General features: G+C 45.8%; 1 protein-coding gene across 1 annotated transcript in view; it reads left to right on the plus strand.

Annotated features, from left to right (window-relative positions):
* The first annotated feature begins 270 nt into the window (after positions 1-270).
* FAM13C (family with sequence similarity 13 member C) overlaps positions 271-18,293 on the plus strand; it is a 304,323-nt gene continuing 286,300 nt past the window's right edge. The window contains exon 1 of the mRNA XM_069980308.1: positions 271-280. The gene's annotated coding sequence lies outside the window, so the exon portion shown is untranslated. The remainder of the gene's footprint in view (positions 281-18,293) is intronic.

Here is an 18,293-nt window from a genome sequence, read left to right on the forward strand (position 1 = left end):
CCCCCCCCCCTCCTCCAGGCTGGGCTGCCCTGCTCTGTTTTGTTCCTGTCCATAAAATGGCTGACATGGAGGAGCATGTGACCATGCCCTGTCCACTGTGTCCTCTATAGACACATACAGGCTCAGTGGTGGACACTGGGGGGTGGGTCATGGTCACATGCTCCTCTATGTCAGCCATTTTATGGACAGGAACACCACAGAGTAGTCCAGTACAGTCTGGAAGAGGGGAGTCTGATTTTAGCTGTATGAAGTACACAGGGAGCTGCTGTCAGTAAATGTGGTGAGTACTCCTACTTATACTGTACACTGTTTTACTATAAAGTGGCCAACCCCTTTAAGCACCAACTGTAAATAATTACTTCGATAAATACATAAATAACACAAATACCAACTAAACAGTTCAGGACCATGTCCGCCTCGCAAAGCAGGGCAAGAATACCCCACTACCGAAGTGTCACGACAGAGGAAAGAGTCAATACATAAGGAGGGGGGGGGCTTCTTTTCTTCTTCAGAGCTCCAGCAGAAGGAGACCAGAGCTGCGCCAGCACCTTTATAAATATGGAACTAATCTTCATGCTGTATAACGCCGGCCAATCAGAAGCGCGGACACTAAACACATACCACAGAACCTAACAATACCCAGTTCTGTGCCCCCCCCCCCCTTCCATCCTGCGCTATGTAGTGGGGGGATATATTGTTACACTGCGGGATGCTGGGCCTGCCTCCACTACATAGAGAAGGCCAAAGTGCACATGAAGAAAATGGCACCAATCATGGAAACCGGCCACCGTTTAAAAAAAAAAAGGACTGTGCTACCCGGATCTCCGCAACGGCGCCGACCAGGTATTGTAAAAGAAAAAATTCAGTAAACAAATTGGTACATTTGCTTTAATGTGAATGTTTGTTAGATAAAAATAGCACATCTGCCAATTCCACTGCACATGTCTCTTTATATAGGTCAATAAATCCTATTGACTAACCCTGTTCAGTTACAGTTACAATGAAATGATGAAGCTGGCACAGCAGGGATACTAGTGCATGACTGTTGTGACAACCTTCTCTACACTTGGTATATATAAATATTTAAAATAAACAAATTATTATAGTGACAACATATTTCCCAACTTCAATTAACCCCTTAAGGACCGGGCCTGAAATGGCCTTAAGGACCGGAGCAAATTTTATGAATTTGACCAGTGTCACTTTATTCATTAATTACTTCGGGATGCTTTTACCTATCCGGCTGATTCTGAGATTGTTTTCTCGTGACATATTGTACTTCACATTTCTTGTAAATTGGAGTCGATACTTATAACGAATCTTTATGAAAAAACCCAAAATAGCGTGAAAAATTGTGAAAAAATGCATTTTTCCAACTTTAAAACTTTTCTGCTTATACAGAAAATGGTTATACCACATAAATTATATATTAAATAGCATTAGCAACATGTCTACTTTATGTTGGCGGCATTTATTAAACTATATTTCATTATTTTTAGACAATAGGAAGCTTAAAACATTAGCAGCAAATTTCCAAATTTTCAGTAAAATTTCAAAATCAGATATTTTTAGGGAACTGTTCAGGTTTAAAGTGTATTTGAGGGGACTGTGTGTTAGAAAGCCTCACGAAGCACCCCATTTCAGAAACTGCACCCCCTAAACTCTGCAAAAGCACATCCAGAAAGTTTTTTAACCCTTTAGGGGAGTCACAGAAATAAAAGCTAAGTGTGTAAGAAATTTGAAAATTTTAATTTTCTGTGCAGAGATTTTATTGTAATCCAATATTTTTCATAATTATAAACCTATTACCAGAGAAATGCACCCCAATATTGATTGCCCCGTTTCTGCAGTTTATAGAAATACCCCAGATGTGGCCCTATTGCGCTATTTGACGCAACCACAAGCCTCAGATATAAGGGAGCGCCTAGTGAATTTCAATGGCTCCGTTATTTTTGGTCATTTTTGACTGTACCACTTCAGGTTGGCAGAGGCTCTGGGGTGCCAAAACCTAAAAAACACCCCTAAAGGGACACCATTTAGAAAACTAGACCCCTCAAGGAATGTAACAAGGGGTGCGGTGAGCATCTGGACCCCACAGGTGCTTCACAGATTTTCCAAACAATATGACTTGAAAAAAGACTAAAGTATTTTTTACACTAAAATGTTGTTCTAGCCTTCAATTTTTCATTTTCACAAAGGGATAAAAGGAAAAAAAAAAACACAAAACATGTAGCACAGTTTCTCCCGAGTACGGAAATACCCCACATGTGGACATAAAGTGCCAAGCGGGTGCAGCACGAGCCTCCAAAGGGAAGGAGCGCCAATTGGCTTTTGGAAGCTGGATTTCACTGGAATGGATTTCAAGGGCCATGTCGCATTTACAGAGCCCTCGTGCTGCCAAGACACTGGAAACCCCCCACAAGTGACCCCATTCTGGAAACTACACCCCTCAAGGAATCTAACAAGGGGTGCAGTGAGCATATGGACCCCACTGGTGACGGGCACAAATGTGGAAAAATGTGACGTGAAAGTGAAAATTTTCATTTTTTCACTTTCATGGCACAAATGTGCCCGTCATCCAGGGGTCCATATCCTCACTGCACCCCTTGTTAGATTCCTTGAGGGGTGTAGTTTCCAGAATGGGGTCACTTGTGGGGGGTTTCCAGTGTTTTGGCAGCACAAGGGCTCTGTAAATGCGACATGGCGTTCATCATCCATTCTAGCCAAATCCAACCTCTAAAATCCAAATGGCGCTCCTTCCCTTCGGAGGCTTGCCCTGCGCCCACATGGCGCTTTATGTCCAGTTGTGGGGTATTTACGGACTCGGGGGAAATTGCTCTACACATTTTGTGTTTTTTTTTCTCTTTTAACCCCTTGTGAAAATGATAAATTCAAGGCTAGACCAACATTATAGTGTAAAAAATTTAATATTTCATTTTCACGCCACATTGTTCCACATTTGTGCCCGTCACCAGTGGGGTCCATATGCTGACTACACCCCTTGTTACATTCCTTGAGGGGTGTAGTTTCCATAATAGGGTCACTTGTGGGGGGTTTAACTGTCTTTGCAACACAGGGGCCTTTTGAATGCAACATGGCCCCTCGAAATCCATTCCATCCAAATCCAGCCTTCAAATGGCGCACCTTCCCTTTGGAGGCTTACCCTGCACCCGCATGGCGCTTTATGTCCACATGTGGGGTATTTCCGTACTCAGGGGAAATTGCTCTACACATTGTGTTTTTTTTTATCTTTTAACCCCTTGTGAAAATGAAAAAATCAAGACATGATCAATGATTTAGAGTAAAAATTAAAAAAAAATTACACTAAATGTTGGTCTAGCCTTGATTTTTTTCCATTTCCACAAGGGGTTAAAAAAGAAAATGAACACAAAACGTGTAGGGTAGTTTCCCCTGAGTACGAAAATACCCCACATGTGGACATAATTTGCCATATGGGCACAGGGCAAGTCACCAAAAGGACAGAGCGCCATTTAGAGGCTGGAATGGGGGATGGAGGCCATGTCGCAATTACAAAGCTCCTGGGCTGCCAGAACAGTAGAAACCCCCGACAAGTGACCCAATTCTGGAAACTACACCCCATAAGGAATCTAACAAGGGGTGCAGTGAGCATATGGACCCCACTAGTGATGGGCACATGTGTAGAACATGTGCCGTGAAAATAAAAAATACCATTTTTTTCATTTTCACGTCCCAAATGTGGCCGTCACCAGGGGGCCATATACCCGCTGCCCCACTTGTTAGATTCCTTATGGGGTGTAGTTTCCAGAATGGGGTCACTTGTGGGGGGTTTCTACTGTCCTGGCCGCACAGAGGCTTTGTAATTGCATCATTGCATTTTCTAATGGGAATGGCGGCCATACCTATTTAGCTGGGGAAAAGGGACAATTCTAATTTATTTGGGGGTATTAGGCCAATTATTAGTTTATAAGGTTGAAAATGACAGGTGTCCATCAAATTCAACCTGTGTTGATCCAGAGGAAGGCAAAAACCCCTCGTGAGGCAGACGACAGTAGCCTCATCACAGGGGAAAAATTCCTTCCCGACTCCATAATGGCGATCAGAATAATCCCTGGATCAACGTGACCCCTGAAATAGGAATAAGGGACGGAATTTAGATAATGTAGAACCCCAGTGACGTGTGGTGCGCCTTGGAGCGATCCAGTATGCAGAGGCCGGGGGATCAGGACAGGTGTCACACTGGTAAATGGCGTCCTTCCTGATCCCCCTGTTACCCCACACTCTGCACTTCTTCTGGGGTCTCCCTTTCTCCAGTGTGGGGGACGTCACCTGGAAAATGTTGTCCTGGTGCGATACGGGGTCCTTCATATCCAGAAGCGCTGGGTCCGCTCCGTGGCTGCTAAATATTAGGGCGCTATTACTGCTTCTGATATTTTCGGATCGTGCCGCAAGCTACAGTAGCTCGGGCAGCGAGGGACCGGAAGAGGGGGTGCTGGTATAAAAGTTATCCCCGTACAGGTGGTGACCTTTATCCAGCAGTGGGAAGATCAGTTCCCGGACGATCTCCCCACTAACTCCGAGGATGGGGGGGGAGGGGGCATCTGGGGGCTGGATTCGAGTGTCCCTTCCTTCATACACTCTAAGGGTACGTGCACACTGCGGAATCGCGAAGGATAACCCTTTGTGCATTCTGCAGTTGGCACCCGCCGGCGGACTGATGCAGGCGCACGTCTCCGTCCGTGTCGTAGACTCCATTCTATGCAGGGGCGGATTCCGCTCTGCGTCCAACGTGTTGATGGAATGACGGATGATGGAATCCGCCCATGCATAGGATAGAGTCTATGACACGGGCGGAGACGCGCCCCTGCATCAGTCCGCCGGCGGGTGCCAGCTGCGGAATGCACGAAGGGTTATCCTTCGCCATTCCGCAGTGTGCACGTACCCTAAGTCTGTAAGTGTACCCTGAGGTACTCTCACAGAGTTTGTAGAATTTCACGCCATACCGTCATCTCTTATTGGGACGGTACTGGCGGAAAAGACGTGTCTGGGGGGCAGCGTACGCTACGCTACTCCCAGACACGTCACTGGATGATGAGGAGGATGAGGATGAATGGAGGAACGAAGGATCCCCCCATTCATCCTTACTGGCTGTTTCGGTGTCGGAGGCAATAATAATGTATGCGTCCAATACCGAAAACACCCTGGGGGCCATCTTTATATGGGGATTGGTATATGGGGTATGTAGTGGTGTAGTGTAAAACTTTATTCAATGTAGTGTGGTGTAATGTAGTGTTTTTTTACGTGTTTTTTACAGTAAGTATACAAAAAAAACCTACGCCAAAAATGGTGTTGCTGATGAATGCCGCACTTATGTTCGGCACTTATCAGCAGACCGTGGCAGTAGGATATAAAAAAAACACCCTACGCCAAAAAGGAGGAGTTGCTGATTAGCAGCGCACTTTCGTGCGATGCTGATCAACACTCAGCGGCGATAGGGTGCGGAAAATAGAAAAAAAAAAAATTGGGAAAAAAAATTTTTTTTTTACTACATTCTGAACATCCCTGTAGTGGCTGATACGTGTATTACACTTATCAGCCGCTAGGGGGCAGCAGAGAGCAAGATCCGAAAATAGACGACGCTGGAGCCGGAAAAATACGAAAAAAGACGACGCTGGAGCCGGAAACAGACGATCGGGACTCACGGAAGAAGCCGAAGTCCCGACAAGATGAAGAGGACGCCGGGAACCCGGAAGACGCCGATCAGGACCCCGGGACAGGTGAGTAATGTACAAATACCTGCTCCGGACCCCTCAGCTACCTAGCTGAGGGGTCCGGAGCAGGTATTTATTACTTGTGGGGACTTTGATCGCCGTGAACGGCCGGCCGGCTGGCCGGCCGTTCACGGCGATCGGGACGGTGGTACCGTGACCACCATTACTTTTTACAGTAATGGCGGTCGGTGCCGTCCTCGGACAGCACCGACCGCCATTTTTTTCCGGGTCATCGGGCCACCGATGGCCCGGAAAGGTTCCGATCGCCGCTATGGGCTTATCAGCCAATAGCGGCGATCGTCGGCATGGGGGGGGTTAACAACCCTCCATGCCGACAGGGAGAGATGGCCTGCTATGTATTATAGCAGGCTATCTCCCCCGATCGGGACCCGGTCGGCCGCGGCGCCCGTTTAAAGGGCTGACGTACCGGTACGTCATGGGTCCTTAAGTGACAGTGATCCATGACGTGCCGGTACGTCATGGGTCCTTAAGAGGTTAAAGAGTCACTGTCGTATTTTTTTTTTTTGCAGAAATCAATAGTCCAGGCGATTTTAAGAAACTTTGTAATTGGGTTTATTAGCCAAATATGCCATTATCTGCATGTAAAAAGCCTTTTCCCAGGTCCCCCCCTCCTTCCTCTTTTTCATCCACTCTGAAAAATCTGAAAATTGTGACTTGTTGCAGGAGACATCCCCTGTCTGTTCTAGGGAGAGGGGAGGGGGGAGGAGGAAGGAGGGAGTTAGCCGGCAGCAGAAAGCAGATAACAGAGGATTACAGGCACAGAGCTGGGTGACAGCTGTAATCCGAGCTCAGACAGGTCACTGGTGATGGTCAGTAGAGATATCCCGTGAGGGATTTGTAGATTAACTCTTTGTTGTCCTGTTTTGGTCTTTTCTTTAGCTCTCTCCATAGGAGAACAATGAAGACAGGAGGGAGAGCTTCAGACTGCTTTTTCATGATAAAAATGCATTTTTCGGATAATAAACCCAATTACAAAGTTTCTTAAAATCGCCTGGACTATTGATTTCTGCAAAAAAAATTTCACGACAGTGACACTTTAAATCATCTATGTTTTTAATACTATTAGTGGAACGGCCTATTGTACAGCTAGTTACGCATCTGATAGCATGCTTTCATCTCACGTTTATGCCCATTTTAAAGGAAAAAACAGAGTGTAGAGTGTTGGAATAACAGGGCAGTTGTGGGGGATCTGCTGACATTGGTTCCTTCAACACAAACTGTATATAATGTTCAGGGCTATGGCCACCTTAATGGCTGAGGTAAACAGTATCTTATAAGGTACACTGACTACCCAAGGAAAAGAGAAAAGATTTGGTTGCACAAAATGGATAAAAATGTTGCAATGCTGCATTACTTCCAGGGGATTTCTAGGCTTTCTTGTAATAAAAGTCACTTTAGTATTGTACATTCCGCAATCTCCCCCTGGCAGCCCTTAATTATAGGGTTCTTGCCTTCCCTTATTTATAAGTGATATTACACATAAGGTGATGGCTGGCAAATTTTAGCCTGGGGGGCAAGCACACAGCACTGGCCCATGAGTAGCCGGCTAGCGGCCCATCCTTCAAGGACCACTCTTCCCTGCATCAGTGCGGGGAAGGTAGATGGCCACCCACTCCCATACTTCTTTCAGCGGCGATGTTCCAACAGTAACATCTTCAGCCCTTCCAGTCATTTGTGAATAGTGAATTCTCACTTTCCTGTATACATATATCAGACAGCTCATCAATGACACGGAACCGTCCCATATACTTACATTGACAAAGTGACTTCTGTCCCCTTCACACAGAGCAGTAGGAATTCTCTGGTCACAAATGACAGGAAGGGCTGGAGACATTATCCAAACTGTCAGAACATCACCGCCAGCAGAAGTACAGGTCCGGGGTGCCATCTACTGACCCTGCACTGATGTGGGGAGGGTAATGATAGGTAAGGGCTAGAGTGGTCCCAATTAGCAAGATTGTGCTGTTATGGTTTTTAGCTGCACAGTATAGATTTACTGTCCAGCTCCCAGAGACTACCGGCCACTGAGTATAAGTTAGCTGGCAAAGCTGGGTGACTATATCATACTGAGTATAAGATGAAGGGAAAGCTAGCAGACCACATCACACTGAGTACAAGATGCTGAGAACGCTGGGTGACCTCCATCATACTTAGTATAAGATGGTGGGAAAGCTGGGTGACCGCATCATACTAAATAAACGATAGAGTGAAAGCTGGGTGACCGCATCATACTAAATAAACGATAGAGTGAAAGCTGGGTGACCCCCATCATACTGAGTATAAGATGGTGGGAAAACTGGGTGACCTCCACCATACTGACTACAAGATGCTGGGAAAGCTGGGTGACCTACATCATACTGAGTACAAGATGCTGGGAAAGCTGGGTGACCCCCATCATACTGAGTATATGATGGTGGGAAAACTGGGTGACCTCCATCATACTAAGTATAAGATGGTGGGAAAGCTGAGTGACCTCCATCATACTGAGTATACGATGCTGGGAAAACTGGGTGACCTCCATCATACTGAGTATAAGATGCTGGGAAAGCTGGGTGACCCCAATCATACTGACTACAAGATGCTGGAAAGCTGGGTGACCTCCATCATACTGACTACAAGATGCTGGAAAAGCTTGGTTACCTCCATCATACTGACTACAAGATGCTGGAAAAGCTTGGTTACCTCCATCATACTGAGTATAGGATGCTGGAAAAGCTGGGTGACCTCCATCATACTGTGTACAAGATGCTGGGAAAGCTGGGTGACCCCAATCATACTGACTAAAAGATGCTGGAAAGCTGGGTGACCTAAATCATACTGACTACAAGATGCTGGAAAAGCTGGGTGACCTCCATCATACTGAGTATAGGATGCTGGAAAAGCTGGGTGACCTCTATCATACTGACTACAAGATGCTGGGAAAGCTGGGTGACCTCTAGCATACAGATTACAGGATCCTCGAGAAAATGGGTGACCTCCATCATACTCACTACAAGATGCTGAAAAAGCTGGGTGACCTCCATCATACTCACTACAAGATGCTGAAAAAGCTGGGTGACCTCCATCATACTCCCTACAAGATGCTGGAAAAGCTGGGTGACCTCCATCATACTCACTACAAGATGCTGGAAAAGCTGGGTGAAAACTTGGTGACCTCCATCATACTGAGTACAGGATGCTGGAAAAGCTGGGTGACCTCCATCAAACTGAGTATAAGATGCTGGGAAAGTTGGGTGATTTTCATTATACTGACTACAATATGCTGGGAAAGCTTGGTGACCACATTATACTGAGTATCAGATGGAGAGAAAGATGGATGACCTCCATCACACTGACTACAAGATGCTGGGAAACTGGGGTTTCTCTTTTTTTACCATAGCTTTTACCATTCTTGCTCTCAAAATCCCCCCCCCCCCGGCAATCCCCCCCATGGTTTATCCCTCCTTAAAGGGGTACTCCAGGCCAGGGTTATTTTAATTGTATGGCCGGGGGGGGGGGGGGGTATGTACTGCTGTATATATGTCTCCTGTGTGGGTCTCCTCCTGTATATATGTATCCACTATGTCAGTGGTAGGGAACCTTGGCTCTTAAGCTGATGCAAAACTACAACTCCCATCATGTATGAACAGCTAATGGCTGTCCAGACATGATGGGAGTTGTAGTTTTGCAAGAGCTGGAGAGCCAAGGATCCCTACCCCTGCTTTATGTCCTGCTGTGTAGGCCTGCTCTTGTGTAGGTACCTTGCTTCCTGCAGAACACCATCTTTTCTGTATTCAGGCTCTCTAGCTAAGAGGCAGGAGTGACAGCTGGGGAGGAGAGCGACCTCTAGTGGCCGGAAGAAGAGCACTGCCTGCAGCCAAAACACTGACTTGCAGAGCAAATGCCCCCCTGCCCCCTGGCTCAGCCCGCCCCTGGTGATAGCCAATAAGGTGACATCACAGTTGTCCAAATGCAATCATGAAATTAACCAAATATCTTACACTTCTGCACTTTAAATTATTCCACAAGTAAAGACTTTGGGCTAACAGACAAGGGTCTAGATCACCCCCTCCTGTTTTATTAGAAAACAGTGGCTCACCCACTGAAATAGGTCAGTATAAAAGGGTATTCCAACATATAGTATGTGCCATGTCTTTTGTGTATAGCAGAAGCCATGCTAAGACGTCTTGTAGGAATGATGGCAAGAGGTGTTTAGGAGTATAACCAGGAGGTATTGTAAGAGTAATTCCAGGAGGTATTGTAAGAGTAATTCCAGGAGGTATTGTAAGAGTAATTCCAGGAGGTATTGTAAGAGTAATTTCAGGAGGTATTGTAAGAGTAATTCCAGGAGGTATTATAAGAGTAATTCCAGGAGGTGCTCAGAAGTATACCCAGGAGGTGTTGTCGGAACTATGCCAGGTGTTCAGGAGTATAACCAGGAGGTGTTGCAGGAATAATTCCAGAAAGTGTTGTAAGCATAATGCCAGGAGGTGTTGCAGAAGTAATGCCAGGAGGTATTGTAAGAGTAATACCAGGAGGTATTGTAAGAGTAATTTCAAGAGGTGCTCAGAAGTATAACCAGGAGGTGTTGCAGGAATAATGCCATAAAGTGTTGTAAGCATAATGCCAGGAGGTGTTGTAGGAGTAATGCCAGGAGGTGTTGTAAGAGTAATACCAGGAGGTGTTCAGAAGTATAACCAGGAGGTATTGCAGGAGTAATGCAAGGAGGTATTGTAAGCATAACGCCAGGAGGTGTTCAGGAGGTATTGCAGGAGTAATGCGAGGAGGTATTGTAAGCATAATGCCAGGAGGTGTTCAGGAGGTATTGCAGGAGTAATGCCAGGAGGTATTGTAAGCATAATGCCAGGAGGTGTTGCAGCAGTAATGCGAGGAGGTATTGTAAGCATAATGCCAGGAGGTGTTGCAGGAGTAATGCCAGGAGGTGTTGTAAGGATAATGCCAGGGAGTGTTGCAAGATTAATACCAGGAGGTGTTGTAAAGGTAATGCCAGGAGGTCACTTGACTTTGAGTAACAAGCAATTTAGTACTCGCTTATCTCTAATAAACAAGTACCTCTGAAATAAGGCTGAGCAGAATTAACTAGCAAAATCATTGGCAATTTAGCAGTCAGCTACAAACCCGGTCTGAACAATGTTTTCTTTTGTATTACAGAAGTATCTTAGCTGTTTGTCTTCTAGCATGTGATTATACCCTTAAAGTGGTGCACCTATCTGAGCAACCTCTCTCCCCTATGTGCTATTAAGGTATACAGACATTATGCAAGGCATCTCCATCTCATAATATCCCTCTACATAATGTCCCTCGCTGGTGTGTACAAATGAGCTCAATCTCCTATGTGTTGTTTGGAAATATAGCGTATTCATTTTTTATAGAATTCATTGGTCGTCTTATTCATAAACTCAAAGTTTTCTCACAGATTTTTTTTCTTTTGTTTCCAAAATGAAAAAAATAAGTTGCATAGCACCATCTTGTGCCTATAGCAAGAAATGCAGCTCTAAATATTTCAAGGTCCTATTATTGCATCATGTATCAAAAAAGAGATGAGTAATGTATACAGTTAATAGAACTGCATTTATTGTATGCATTCAGTAACATCTGTGGATGTATGGGCTGGCTGGCAATTTTTAGCCGGGGGGGGGGGGGGGGGGGGGCAAGCACACAGGACCGCTCCGTGAGCAGTGACCAATCATTAGTGTTAGAGATGGGTGAAGCGAATCTGATGAATCCCGATTCGCAGCGAATCAGGCATCAAATTAGTTTCGTAGCAATTTGTGAATATGCCGAATTCGCTTTGCAAATTCGCTAAACATGACGGCCAGAATGGCAGCTGCATGGTAGCTTACAGAACTGTCTTTTGGCTGGAGCAAGGGATTTCCCTTGCGCCCATCCAATCAGCTGCAAACCCCATTGTGATGTCAGCACGCCCACTCTTCACCCTCTATATAAGGTGATTGGCCTCCTAGAGGCGGCCAGTCGGCTGTGTATAGTGGAGAGCAGGTAGCAGCAGGCAGTTAGAGAAGGGAGAGAAATACATAGAGATAAGGACAGAGGAGAGGAGGGTGGATTGTGGGTGGTTTTCTGTGGGAGCAGTGAAGCCATTGTCCAGTATACCGAGTAACTGGGTGACTGTTGTTCATTATAGGAAGTCACTGGGTGCTGGGTGTGCATTATACCAAGTCACTGGGTGCTGGGTGTGCATTATACCAAGTCACTGGGTGCTGGGTGTGCATTATAGGAAGTCACTGCGAACACACTGTCCATCTTAATAACTCACTGGGTGCTCATTTACCAATGTCCACTGCACTCCTGGGAGAAAATTGATTTACAGGCTGATTGACATTTTCCAATTTTGACACTAACACAGCGATAGTCCCACAATTCTAGCTATAGTGTTTGCCTGTTTCAATAAAAGTTCATTTGTAGTTCGCAAATTCGAGTGAATATTCGTGTGCTTCGCGAAACGTATTTCTGAGTGATCTGCTCATCTCTAGTTAGGGTAAATTAGCTCTAGATTAGATTGGATGTTGCAGAGCCCTTATTGTTTAGGGTGCCTTCACACCTAGCAAGTTTGCTGCGGAATTCACTCTGTGAGTTTCAGATAGGTAGTTATGCCATAGATGCACACAAACAAGAGAAATACAGATAGATACTTCCATAGGCAGATAGGGGAACATTTATGAAATGCCCCTAATTACCTGCCAGATTCACTAAGAGGCGCGTGCCATGTCAGGCCTGACTTGTGACTACCGTTGGTCAAGTGCTAGGGATGCACGTGCACCGAAATATCGATACCAGGATTTCAATACAGGATATCAATACTTTATGTTAGGCTGCCTAATAACACAGCTTAACATAAAGTATAGAGCAGAGAACAAGGCGGGCGGCTAGCTGAGCGCCGGCCATGTTCTCTGTGTGCTGCCCCCTAGCGTCACCTCCTTGACCCGTCCCCCTCCCTCACTGCAGCGTTAAGATCCAATAGCTGGCACATAGCGATTGCTTCTGCCGACTTTTTAACCGTGTAGCGGCATTGCCCCCCTCCTGAGCCGTTCCAGAGGCAGTGGGGGTCGGCAACTATGTGTAACAGACACCCGCTGCTAATGATTGCGGCCGCCACACCTCAGCCTCTTGTCCTTCCTGGAATGCAGCTGGTGTGAGAAGCTGCGTCTAGGGGAACTGACCTGCCTGGCAGATTAACCCTTTCCTGTAGGTCCAGACCTGGCAGCCTTCATCAGCTCCCTGCAGTGTGGGAGTTGTAGTCTGTACCCAATTGTCCATAGTGATGCCATATGACTGTGGCAGAACACTATGGGGGAGATTTGTGAAAGGGAGTAAATATACACCTAGTGTAAACTCATACCTCCCAATTGTCCCGGATTCCTCGGGACAGTCCCGTTTTTGGGGTGCTGTCCCGCGGTCCCGGAACGGCACCCAGTGTCCCGCATTATATGTGGCCCCACCGAAAAAAAACAATAAAGCAGTAACTCACCTGTCCGCCGGCCCCAGCAGCTCCTCTCCCGCTATATGGGGATTGGCTACTATGTGGGGCACTATATGGGGGCATTGGCTACTATGTGGGCACTTAATGGGGAATTGGCTACTATGTGGGGCACTATATGGGGGCATTGGCTACTATGTGGGGCACTATATGGGGATTGGCTACTATGTAGGGCACTATATGGGGGATTGGCTACTATGTGGGGCACTATATGGGGGCATTGGCTACTATGTGGGGCATATATGGGGGCATTGGCTACTATGTTGGCATTATATGGGGGATTGGCTACTATGTGAGGCACTATATGGGGGCATTGGCTACTATGTGGGGCACTATATGGGGGCATTGGATACTATGTGGGGCACTATATGAGGGGATTGGCTACTATGTGGGGCACTATATGGGGATTGGGTACTATGTGGGGCACTATATGGAATTGGCTACTATGTGGGGCACTATATGGGGGCATTGGCTACTATGTGGGGCACTATATGGGGGGATTGGCTACTATGTGGGGCACTATATGGGGGACTGGCTACTATGTGGGGCATATATGGGGGCATTGGCTACTAAGTGGGCACTATATGGGGCATTGGCTACTATGTGGGGAACTCTATGGGGGGATTGGCTACTATTTGGGGCACTATATGGGGATTGGCTATTATGTGGGGCACTATATGGGGGATTGGCTACTATGTGGGGCACTATATGGGGGGATTGGCTACTATGTGGGACACTATATGGGGGCATTGGCTACTATGTGGGGCACTATATGGGGGCATTGGCTACTATGTGGGGCACTATATGGGGCATTGGATACAATGTGGGGCACTATATGGGGGCATTGGATACTATGTGGGGCACTATGTGGGGGATTGGATACTATGTGGGGCACTATATGGGGGCATTGGATACTATGTGGGGCACTATGTGGGGGATTGGATACTATGTGGGGCACTATATGGGGGATTGGATACTATGTGGGGCACTATAATGGGGGATTGGATACTATGTGGGGTACTATATGGGGATTGGATACTATGTGGGGCACTATATGTGGGATTGGATACTATGTGGGGCACTATAATGGGGGATTGGATACTATGTGGGGCGCTATATGGGGGATTGGATACTATATAGGGCGCTATATGGGGGATTGGATACTATATAGGGCATTTTGGGGGGGATTGGATACTGTAAAGGGCACTATTCAGTCAGCAGCATGTGGTGACTGTAGGGGAGTGGCTATGGAGGGTTGCTATGGGGGCCTGGCTATGGAGGGTCGCTATGGGGGCGTGGCTATGGGGACCGCGGCACACATGTCCCTCTTTGCTCTTTGCAAAAGTTGGGAGGTATGTGTACACTGCCCAAAGCAAGCAATCACAGCTCAGCTTTCAGCTCTGGTAGAATAAAAGCTGAGCTGTGATTGGTTGCTGTGGGCAGTATACACCAGGTGTATATGTACACCCTTTCATAAATCTCCCCCTATGTCCTTTATATAGTGATGATCAATCGCTGTACAGCACTATAGAATATGCTGAAATTCTATAGAGTAGGGATGGTCCGAACCGAGTTCGGTTCGGGTTCGTACGAACCCGAACCCTCAGTAATGATTCCCGCTGTCTGCCCGCTCCGTGGAGCGGGCGGATCCAGCGGGAGGACCGCCTGGAAAACTGGGATACAGCCACAGCCATAGGCTGTATCCCAGTTTTCCAGGCGTTCATACGAACCCGAACCTCGGCAGGTTCGGACCATCCCTACTATAGAGCTGTACAGGGATTGATTATCACTCACAGTAATCCCCATGGAGTTCACATGTATGTGCCATAGCCTAAACATGCGCACACATCCTGGCTGTGAATCTATCAGATGCAATTCAGGTGCATAGAAAGATGCTTCAAGGGGCCGAACGTGGTCAGCTAAGGATTGGCTCATTTCCCATGTACACTTTTGAGTCCAAGTCAAACAAACATGTATACGTGTGAAAAACCAACTGAATATAGTTACTACCCCCAGCATAGCCTGATACCTGAAATATTACAAGACTACAACCCCCAGCATAGCCTGATAGCTGAAATATTACACGACTATATCCCCCAGCATAGCCTCATAGCTGAAATATTACACAACTACAACCCCCAGCATAGACTGATAGCTGAAATATTACACAACTACAACCTCCAGCATAGCCTGATAGCCGAAATATTACACAACTACAACCCCCAGCATTCCCTGATAGGTGATATATTACACAACTACAACCCTCAGCATACCCTGAGAGCTGCAGTGGTTAAAGGGGTTATCCTGTGCTACGAAAACATGGCCACTTTTGCACCACTCTTGTCTCCAGTTTGAGTGCAGGTTTTGAAACTCAGTTCCATTGAAGTAAATGGAGCTTAATTGCAAATCACACCTGAACTGGAGACAAGAGTGATGCATAAGTGGCCATGTGTTTGTAGCGCTGAATAACCCCTTTGAGGTGAGTACAATGTATGATACCCTGCCCCCTGGCGAGGACTAGGCCAAGGCTACTCTAGTGAGTAATGGTACTTTTACACGGAGCGATAATTCGCCCGATCGCACGATTAACGATTTTGAATGAACAATGTTTTTTTATAACGATCAGCGTTTAGACAAAACGATAAACCGTACGGAAAATTTGTTATGCGATCGTTTTGCGATTGTTTAAGCCTATCTCACACATAGGTGAAATTGTTGAAAGGCTGTTTACACTGAACAATCTGCGAATTTTTTGCAAATGACCAACGATAATATGAGAACATGTTGAAAGATCAAAATGAACGATTTCTCGCTCGTCGTTTGAAGCACACAGCACTGGCCCATGAGTAGCAGGCTGGCGGCCCATTATTTAAGGCCCCTATCTATAACATCTTCGGCCCTTCCAGTCATTTGTGGCCAAATATCCTACTGTGCCCTGTGAAGGAATCAGAAGTCACTTTCCCGTATAAGTCTATGGGGCGGCTCAGCGATGACACAACTGTCCTATAGACAGATGCTGGAAAGCTTGATGACCTCTATCATACTGACTACAAGATGCTGGAAAGCTGGGTGAACACATCATACTGAGTATAAGATGGTGGGAAAGCTGGGTGACTTCCATCATAATGAGTATAAGATGCTGGTAAAGCTGGGTGACCTTCATCATACTAAGTATAAGATGCTGGGAAATCTGGGTGACCTCCATCACTGAGTATAAGATGCTAGGGAAGCTGGGTGACCTCTGACCTCCATATACTGACTACTATACAAGATGCTAGGAAAGCTGGGTGACCTCCATGTTACTGAGTATAAGATGGTGGGAAAACTGGGTGACTACATCATACTGACAACAAATACAAGATGCTAGGGAAGCTGGGTGACCTCCATTATACTGAGAATAAGATGGTGGGAAAGCTGGGTGACCACATCATACTGACTTCAAATACAAGATGATGGGAAAGCTGGGGTTTTTGTATTTTCACAATAGTTTATACCACTGCTGTGGTTCTGTAGGTATAGGCATTCCTCTTTTTAGAATGCCCCCCTCATGTGTGCACCCCCCATTAGTAAAAATAATAATAAACAAAACAACATACACACATACTGATATGTATCCCCTATGTACTCCTGTATATGTGTATATATATATATATATATATATATATATATATATATATATATATCCTCTATGTGCATGTCTCCTTCTGTTTGTGTGTGTGTATATATATATATATATATATATATATAAATAACTCTGGATTATTATATATATATATATATATATATATATACATATATATATATATATTTATTTATTATTATTATTATTATTATTTTTATGTACTCCTGTATATATGTATCCCCTATGTACTCCTGTGTAGGTCTCCTCCTGTATATATGTATCATCTATAGACTCCTGTATATATGTCGTCTCTATGTACTCCTGTATATATATATATATGTATCCTCTGTGTACTGCTGTATATATGTATACCTCAGAAATTTTGCTGGGAGGAAAGAGGGACATAGCCATGCCCCATAGCCGGTAGTGGATTACAATAGGGGCGTTTTGGGCGGCAGCCCGGGGCCCTGAGCTCCTGGGGGGCCCATGACCACCCAAAAAGACTTATACTTTCAGTGGTGTACTGTCTCCTGGCTACACTTCTGCCATGATTTGCAAAAAATCACTGTTTTTTTATGGCAATTTTGCACAAATCAGGACATCATGACATTATCTATCCTGTGCTATGAATGCCAGGCTTGGTGAACGGGGGGCCCAGGCTTGGTGAACAGCCCGGGGCCTATGGTAAAGTTAATCCGCCCCTGCCCATAGCCACGCTCATAACTGCGCTCTATGACCCCATAGCCACATCATCTATTACCATTATATAAGTAACAAATATTATCGCCACACCTTAACCACATAGTTACTTATATCACCATACCACTGCTAAACATTATCCACTATAAAAATACTAATATCCCCCATATGGAGGCACATACAAGTGGTACACAGGTGCTGCACTCCATATAAGTGATTAAAGTGCAGTTAAATTGCGTAACTCACAGGTGTAGTCTTCTCTGATCGGAGTAGCTCACTTTCCATTTTTTTCCCTTCTCCATCTGGTCCAACCATTATAAAGACTTCTCCTGGCAATGCCGTGTCAATCTGCCAGACAAATATTTAGCCAGACAAATATCATCCTCACCATCTATACAAAGTCCCCATCTTTGTAAGCCCCTTCCCTTTGGTGATAAGCCGCCCCCCCCCCCCCCAAGTAAGCCCCGTCCCTCTGGTAATAAGCCCCCCCCCATGTAAGCCCTGTCCCTCTGGTAATAAGCCCCCCCCATGTAAGTCCCGTCCCTCTGGTAAAAAGCCCCCCCATGTAAGTCCCGTCATTCTGGTAATAAGCCCCCCCCCCCATGTAAGCCCCATCCCTCAGGTAGTAAGCTCTCCTCCCCACCCATGTACGTATTGTTCACGTGTAATAAATAAATAAATTAATGGATATACTCAACTGACTCCT

The sequence above is a fragment of the Dendropsophus ebraccatus genome, chromosome 8 (genome assembly GCF_027789765.1).
Source record: "Dendropsophus ebraccatus isolate aDenEbr1 chromosome 8, aDenEbr1.pat, whole genome shotgun sequence".
In the NCBI taxonomy this organism is placed as follows: Eukaryota; Metazoa; Chordata; class Amphibia; order Anura; family Hylidae; genus Dendropsophus; species Dendropsophus ebraccatus.